This window comes from Montipora foliosa, chromosome 12 (genome assembly GCF_036669935.1).
Source record: "Montipora foliosa isolate CH-2021 chromosome 12, ASM3666993v2, whole genome shotgun sequence".
In the NCBI taxonomy this organism is placed as follows: domain Eukaryota; kingdom Metazoa; phylum Cnidaria; class Anthozoa; order Scleractinia; family Acroporidae; genus Montipora; species Montipora foliosa.
Window position 1 is genome coordinate 23,948,597 of NC_090880.1, and position 7,500 is coordinate 23,956,096.

At 38.6% G+C, this 7,500-nt stretch overlaps 2 protein-coding genes and 1 long non-coding RNA gene across 4 annotated transcripts in view; 2 read left to right on the plus strand and 1 right to left on the minus strand.

Moving 5' to 3' along the window:
* Nucleotides 1–2,804, minus strand: part of LOC137979683 (uncharacterized) — a 2,989-nt gene extending 185 nt beyond the window's left edge. The window contains exons 1-2 of the long non-coding RNA XR_011118383.1: nucleotides 2,366–2,804; nucleotides 1–832 (exon numbers count right to left, since the gene is read on the minus strand). The exon at nucleotides 1–832 is cut by the window's left edge and continues 185 nt beyond it. This is a non-coding gene — a long non-coding RNA (uncharacterized lncRNA). The remainder of the gene's footprint in view (nucleotides 833–2,365) is intronic.
* The window catches only part of LOC137979256 (symplekin-like), a 203,657-nt gene that overhangs the window by 52,714 nt on the left and 143,443 nt on the right, over nucleotides 1–7,500 (plus strand). The gene's annotated exons all lie outside the window — the stretch shown is intronic.
* The window catches only part of LOC137978776 (tenascin-like), an 8,582-nt gene continuing 4,965 nt past the window's right edge, over nucleotides 3,884–7,500 (plus strand). The window contains exons 1-2 of one of the 2 annotated variants that reach the window (XM_068825835.1): nucleotides 3,884–3,902; nucleotides 4,031–4,108. The gene's annotated coding sequence lies outside the window, so the exon portion shown is untranslated. Of the gene's footprint in view, nucleotides 3,947–4,030; nucleotides 4,109–7,500 lie in introns of both variants that reach the window. The other variant, XM_068825834.1, reaches the window with a different exon arrangement.

Consider the following 7,500-nt stretch of genomic DNA (forward strand, 5'->3'; position numbering starts at 1 on the left):
CTGGTCACCTTACTGAGACTATGACATGTAACATTTTATTATGTAGGATGGATGTAACTCCAACTAGTGAAATCTTAACTGTACATTGAATTTATAAGCAACAAAGAATCCCATTTGTATGAGCCTCATGAATTCAGCACATCTGTTAAATTTACTGCAAACAAATTAATTATCTATGAGTGTTTAAGATTCCAATCATAATCCAGAACTTCAAGAGCTTCAAATACGGCTGTTTCACATAACCAATCTGCCCGTTTATCTTCATTCACAACTGGTTCTCAAGGTAACACCTTTCCACAAAACTTGACCCCTCAGCCATCACTTCTGTCCATTGCTCCAATTGTTGAGCCACTGCTCATCTATCTAAACAGCAGAGAATACGCTGTCAGTTCTTTTGATCCTAACTTTTAATTCTGTACATGAAACACTTTTTCCAAAGCAAGCTTACTGATAAACCTAAGACATGGAGAATTATGGACACTTTTCGAGAAACTGTGATGAGTAAACTCTTCAAATTAAAGACATGCAATATGGAACTCTTTTCATTCTTCTAGATAATTTACATTCCCCTTGTCCTTTCAATTAACAGCCTAACCTTAAAACTAAATAATAATTTGCAGAGTACTTCTGATCATGGCTCAGAATACATGTCTGAACAGATGTCACTACAAAGCACAAAGAGACAAGCTTCTAATGCATACAACCATTAGCCTCTTTGAAAGCCACAAGCATGGGCTACAAGGTGGCCTTATTGCAATCAGATCTTCTGGAAACATCAGTAACTTCATCAGATATCTTGCAGGAATGGTTATGCATGAGTGGGGGGGCACAACTGCAAGGATCAAACATGGCCATTTTAGGTCTGAAGTAAACATCAATAATATAGGGTTTCATTTCTTTCAACTTAAGTAAACCATTCTCTCCCTCTTCCTCACACTATCTTGGTTTTTACATACATTGTAAATGCTCATAAAAATTTGCTACACTGCACCCAGAATTAATTCAACATTTTTTGGGTACAAATAACATTCAAGGTAATATGTAGATGAACTCCCTTGCTTACTCTCATTGCAAATTTGAAAGTATTATTGTTCATCTAGTTTTCAACATAATTTTGTATCTTCCTTTACCCGTGAATTGTGGTGAACATTTATTGATTTTTATACTACAGTATATGGATTGTTGGAAGAGCCAGTACATGACAAATCTGATGTGTAACATATTATTTGTGAATAATGATTGTTGAGAAGATGATCAAAATATAGTGACAGGTCTTGAAGATAATCAAGTGCATTTTTCACTTATTCTAGACGGTACAACGGGATTTTGGCAAGTAAAAGGTGTTTCCTAACATTTTTTTTGTACAAATGTATAACTAACACATACATCTAAAGAAATCGTGATTGGCATTCCTCTACAGGCTAAGGGATACACACTAAAAGCGAAATGTCTGTTCTGCCCTACAGAGCTCGTCTCCAGAATTACAACCAAATCTTTTTGAATGAGCATTCTCACTTATTTCTTAAATCGCTCGTCTAAGAACACTTGCTGAGGTAAATTCAATTGCTGCACGTAGAAAAAAAAACCGACGAGCTTCTAATGCTAGTCTCCATGCCATAACAGCATGCTAATGAAATAAACACGATAACAGAGCTTACGCCATCCGGTTCGAAAACTACATGGACAAGCTTAAAATGTGCAATCTTCGACAGTAAACGGTAGTAGTTTGCCTTGCTACAAAAAAGAGCACGCATTTTTTCGGAATAAATAAACCAGATGAAGCGGAGGACAAATAAACAAACGATGCACTAAAAGTGTTCTCGGACTTGGGGGCCGGCGAAAAAGGGTAGTTTAACCGAACTTTTGACTTAAGTTAGCTCTAGGAGACGAAAAACGCAATTACAAAAATACCTACTGAAGCACAGGAAAAAAAATTGCAAAAGTCATCGTGTATTGAAATGACACTACAACCTTGTTAAAAATGGACAACTAAATGCTCTGCACGACAGACTTGGAGAGCAGCAAGACAGAAGACTTTTGTGATCCACGACTTGGAAAATCTATCAAAACTTCCCAAATAAAAATTTGCCAAAAGCTGTTGTAATAACATTGTAATCCTACAAACAGCGCATTTTTTAAAGCCGGGAGTCCCAAGTGGCTGCAAAGAGGAAGAAGACACAATGTTATTTGAAGTAATTTAAAGCTTGGGGGCCGGCGGAATTATGATGAAAACTTACTTCAAAGTTGAAGCAAAATCAGCTCAAATTCAAAATTTCCATCTCATAAAGGGTGGTGTATCTGAGGATCGTGTCAATATGCAGCCCTATGATTCATTACAATAAAGCTTCAACATCTTCATACTAACCTGCATCATTTGCCTTCTCGTGTGAACATCTTGAACTTCGGTAAATCAAATGCCAAACTCCACTTCTTTGGGCCTTTATCTCGTTTTGTTCGCAATTTGATCATTAAAATATTCTCATCGGAACGCCCAACAAACTCGAAGAATATCCATAGTGATAGAAAAGTGTGTAATTTTGTTACAATCTTTCATCTCTCTTGACAAAATATTTTTAAAAGTGTAGATCGCCCGTTTAAAAACCCGCGGGCAGCGCGTTCAAAATAACAATGGCGCCGATCTCGAATAATTCGATTCCCTTCGCGCATGCTCAGTGCTCCCTGGGCCCGGTTGTTCAAAAGCCGATTAACGCTAATCCCATATTAAAAATTAACCAAGGAGTTTATTTCTCTACTCCCAAGTGCTGTTCAACACTGATATTCGGCAAAACTTTACATTAGAAGGAATCAATCTCAAAAACACAAAAATAAGCAAAATAAATTTTCACCAAAAAGCTGAAAACAAGAAACAAAAATTTACGCTAATCCTGGATTAAGTTCATCGGCTTTCGAACAACCGGGCCCTGATGTTGAAGGAGGGGGGACAACAACAACACATCATCAACAACTCACGAGAGGCTTTGTATTCAGTCCCAGGCTGCAGCCGCGGTTGTTACTGTGCATACGGACGTGGATACGTCATTGAGAGAGACCGATTAGTGCGCAAGCGCATACCCAACAATGTTGAAAGAGAGGGGCAAAGGGCTTCAACTTCATTCAACATTCGTGAAAACAAAAGAAATGTTGAATGGTTGTTGAAGCAAAGTTTAAAGGCTCTTAAACTCGTTCAACATCGACTCAACTTCGATTCAACATGTTTCAACACGGTTGAAAGGGGGGAGGGGACGGTTTCAACATCGCTCTTCAACAAAATGGAACGGTTGTTGAAGCAAATGTTCAAGCGTTTTGCCCGAGCTTTAAATTGTTTAAATCATCCGAGTTTTCGGAAAGATAGCCTCTCAGTTTCTAATAGCAGTGTTATCATTAAGATGCAGTGAATTTTATGATGATTTATGCAACAATAAGTGTTGCTACCATTGCTACCGTTGCTGAAGGTTCCAATTAATGCTCCAGCTGTGGACAAGGTACGTTTTCCCTAGCCATTTAAAATTGACCTTTAAGGAAATACGGTATCAAAATGTCAAGGGAAACTTACCTTGTCCACAGCTGGAGCAGTATAAATTGGAACCTTCAGCAGCGGTAGACTTACAGTGGAAACAAAACATGGTTCTCGTTCGTTGAGGTAGAAGAAAACGCTAGTGACTTAAGCCATTGACCCCTAAGTGTGAAACTTAATAAATTTTGCTCTGTCCAACGCCTGCCGAATTTTTTAGGTGTGAATGGGTTAATTTGACTCGAACAAAAACAATGTCGCCATTAATGGTGCAGGTGCGGAACTTCGCAGGTAGCGGCCTCATGTATGACAAATATTCTTTGACGTCTTGCACCGCTGGCTGGAGGCGACTGAAGACGCCTAGCGTGATCGACACTTTTGAATTTTTGATGTGAGTGCTTTGTACTTATTTGCTGTGGATGATTTGAATTTGCTGTAAGTGAATTGTAATTTGCTGTGAGTGATTTGAAAATGTGAGTGATTTGAATTTGCTGTGAGCATTTGGTTTTGATGTGACAGTTGTGGGCCACCGTAGATAGTTGACTCCAGGTCTTCATTGGGAATTTGGACTCGCGAGAGAGCTGAGGTTGAAATCAAGTAAGTACCTTGCATCATTTTAGAAAATGAACCGAAATTATTTATCACAGTTTTCACCTTGACTTTCATGATGGTCTGGTGAAATCTCTTGCCAGGCCTATCACTCATATTATAAGCCGATTTTCGGCATGGCGCGCTGACATGACAGCGAAAACAAAAGCACTGTAAGGGAAAACATGAGCCTCGATAAATGAGCCGTTAATTGAACGGGAAAAATATGGAAGGGCTTTGAGTTCACGTGCAGCTTGTGTCGCAAACGGAAACGCTTCTTTGTGGGCGGGTTTCTGCAATCGCTGCGAAGCTCGACTCCCGAATCCTCTAAGTTGAATTTGCATCGCAAAAGAAGTTCAATGATGCGTTCGGAAAGTAATGCCACAAAATAAAACGATGTCTCGTCGTCTGACTATGCTGGACACTGAAAAACGCAAACTGCAGACTGTGCAGACCGTCTGTAAAATGAAAATTCGGTTAGCCTGAATTAGGCCTAAATAACATTCGGTTAGCCTAATTAGGCTTAAGTGGCATTCAGGTTAGCCTGTTTACGGTTAGCTCTCAATGACAGTGAGGGTAACGCCATATTTTACACCTGGTCTGCACGGTCTGCAGTCTGCGTTTTGGGGTGACCGGGCTGTGCAAAGTTTGGCTTGCGACGTCTTAAAAACAAAAAGGTGAATGTTTTCGGATTTTTCACGTTGCATAGCCGTGCCATTTAAACTGAAAATGCAAAATAACATTTAAAACGACCAAAAACACTTCAAGCGTAATAATTTATTCCGCCGGCAAGCAGTTTTAAACACTCCCTTGCGAAACATCTGTGAATGGCTTTTCAACTGTCTTTCAGCTTTTAACTGCATGAACCTAAAGCGCCGGGTACAATGATTTTGTCGACATTTGGAGTAGTAGTTTGCTTAAAAGATAAAATCATTTTAGATATACAGGAACGAAAATACGCATTGCGCTTGTTTCAACACTGAAGATGCAAAAATTTGATGCGACAAGCCGACTTAATTTTACTTTCCGTATGAAAATGATGCAGTTTTAAATCAATGAAATCTCCAATTAAACCCCCCAAAAATCCCGAAAACAATCTTAATACCTCTTGAAACTGGACGAACCTTCAGTTCCTAATGCGTTACGAAACAAATTAAACTTCAGTAGGGAGGAGATGAAAGGTCACAGCACCACAAAAGGACAACATCACGAACAGTGAGCAGCGGCGATAGCAAACGTTTCCTGGATTTAATTCGGGTCTGCTGAATATCTTACCGCTCTAATCAAATGCAAGACAACTTGACAAGAAACATCGCGGCGAACTAGCTATCGTAGTTCACCGTCATCTGAACTGAACATTCGCGGAATGTAGAAAGTGTATAAAAAAATACGTACTACATCAAGAGAGAGTCTTTCCGCCGCAACACGTGCCGCTTAGCTGAAAGATTTTTTAGTTTCGCCGCAAAAAACGCTCCATAACTCTTCAATGAGTTTGAAAGAAATTGCAGAAACAAAAGCCAGAGCCGCATAACCTTTATAAATCTGCGACGTTCGGGACTCCACTTTAGTCAACAATCACGCATTGTTTACTTTCTCTCTGTCGCCTTTTTACATACACAATTCAAAGGGGCGAAAATGAATAACAAAAGATCAAACGCGTTGAAAAGAAACTAGTTTTGCAAACGCGTTGGTCTTATTTTCAAACGCGTTGACTCTTCGTTCTCAACGCGTTGGCAACACGTTTGATGGTTCGCTTATCTTTGAGCGGTACTTAGTAAGATTTGGCAACACATTATAAAGTTTGGTATGTCAACTATGTTCAAAGAAAAGAGCGCTTTTAAAGCAATTATTTCAATATGCAGAAGAATAAGCCCATCCAGGTATATTTCTAGGTAAAAAAATCCGATAATGACAAAAGAATCACTCCTGTTCGTTTTAGTAATATGCAAGTCTGAATTGACACGATCTGATCACAGATGTGCCATGTGTGTGGAAATATATTCTTTAAAACTAAGAAACTGCAGATGAAAATTTTGCTTGGAAAGGCAAAGATTGCTCTGCGTAGGTGTCATATAAATAAAAGATCAATAACTGCTGGACAATTAAAGCAACAAGGTGCTAGAGAAAAATTAATCCACCATGATTAGGGTTTTAACTTCTTGAGGGTATTGAGAGGTTCACCTCCTTATTTTGAAAAAGCTAATAAGGACATTTTTGCAATGATTAGTCATCTTGGTTTTGCAGTTTCTCCTCAGCAGAAACACAGTGGATTCATCTTTTAAGAATTCTAGGCCAACTTGTTGACGACAAACAATACAATGATATTGAACGGGAAAGTTTAGATAAGGAGGAAAAGTGTAGATTAATTCAAAGTGATCCAGTCACGTGTGCCAGATAATTAACTACCAAATTATTCAGTTTATAAGAAAATTTCTGTGCAGTAATGTAGCACCTTTAGGTAAATTTTCTGACTGGTTTTATAGAGTTGAATATCACAAAAGAGGCTCAACTCATATTCATATGTTCATATGACTTGACAATGCTCCAACATATGGTTTTGTCAGTGACAAAGAAGTCATACAATATCACTTGTCAGTGTAGCGTATGTAGATCAACCAGAGACACGTCTTAACAACACAACAGTTTTAATGCTTCATTTAAAATGGCGTCCCTTTTCGCTCAGCGCATGTTCACTTCCAAATAATGAAATACCAAATATGGACATACACTACAGCCAGAAACCCAGTCACAACCCTGAATTGCTAAAACTTGTCAACAAGCAAGTACATAGACACTCTCACACTTGCAAAAAGAAGTCCAAGACAGAATGTCGATTTAATTATCAGCAGCCACCTACATGTATGAAGGCAAGTAGATCAATTGGGACAATAATGAATGAAAACAGCTCAAAGAAACTTAGAAAACCATAGAAAAAAGCAATTGAATGATATGAAAGAAGGAGAAGACATCACGTCTGACCACCTGCTTGTCAATTTGAATCTATCGGAAGAAGCATGCTTACTAGCTATAAGATCAAGCCTCACTCCTCTAACTATTTTTAAAACGGCAGCCAAATGAATTAAGAGTCAACAATTATAATGCTCCTTGTTTTATTGCTTGGAGGGCTAACATGGACATTCAATTTGTCCTTGATGTTTATGCATGTGCTACAGTTCATTGTCTCTTACATCTCAAAAACTCAAAAGGGGATGACTAAACTTTTGCATACAGCTTGTGCTGAAGCCAGAAAGGGAACGTCAACCAAAAGTTAGGATTAGGGTTTAGGTTAGGGTAATTGTATAATTACTGAACGTTTTATACCTTGTTTAAAAAAAATTGAAACAATATAAAAAGAGACACCAAGTACCTACCGTTTGATGCAAATCCTTCCCATGGCTAAA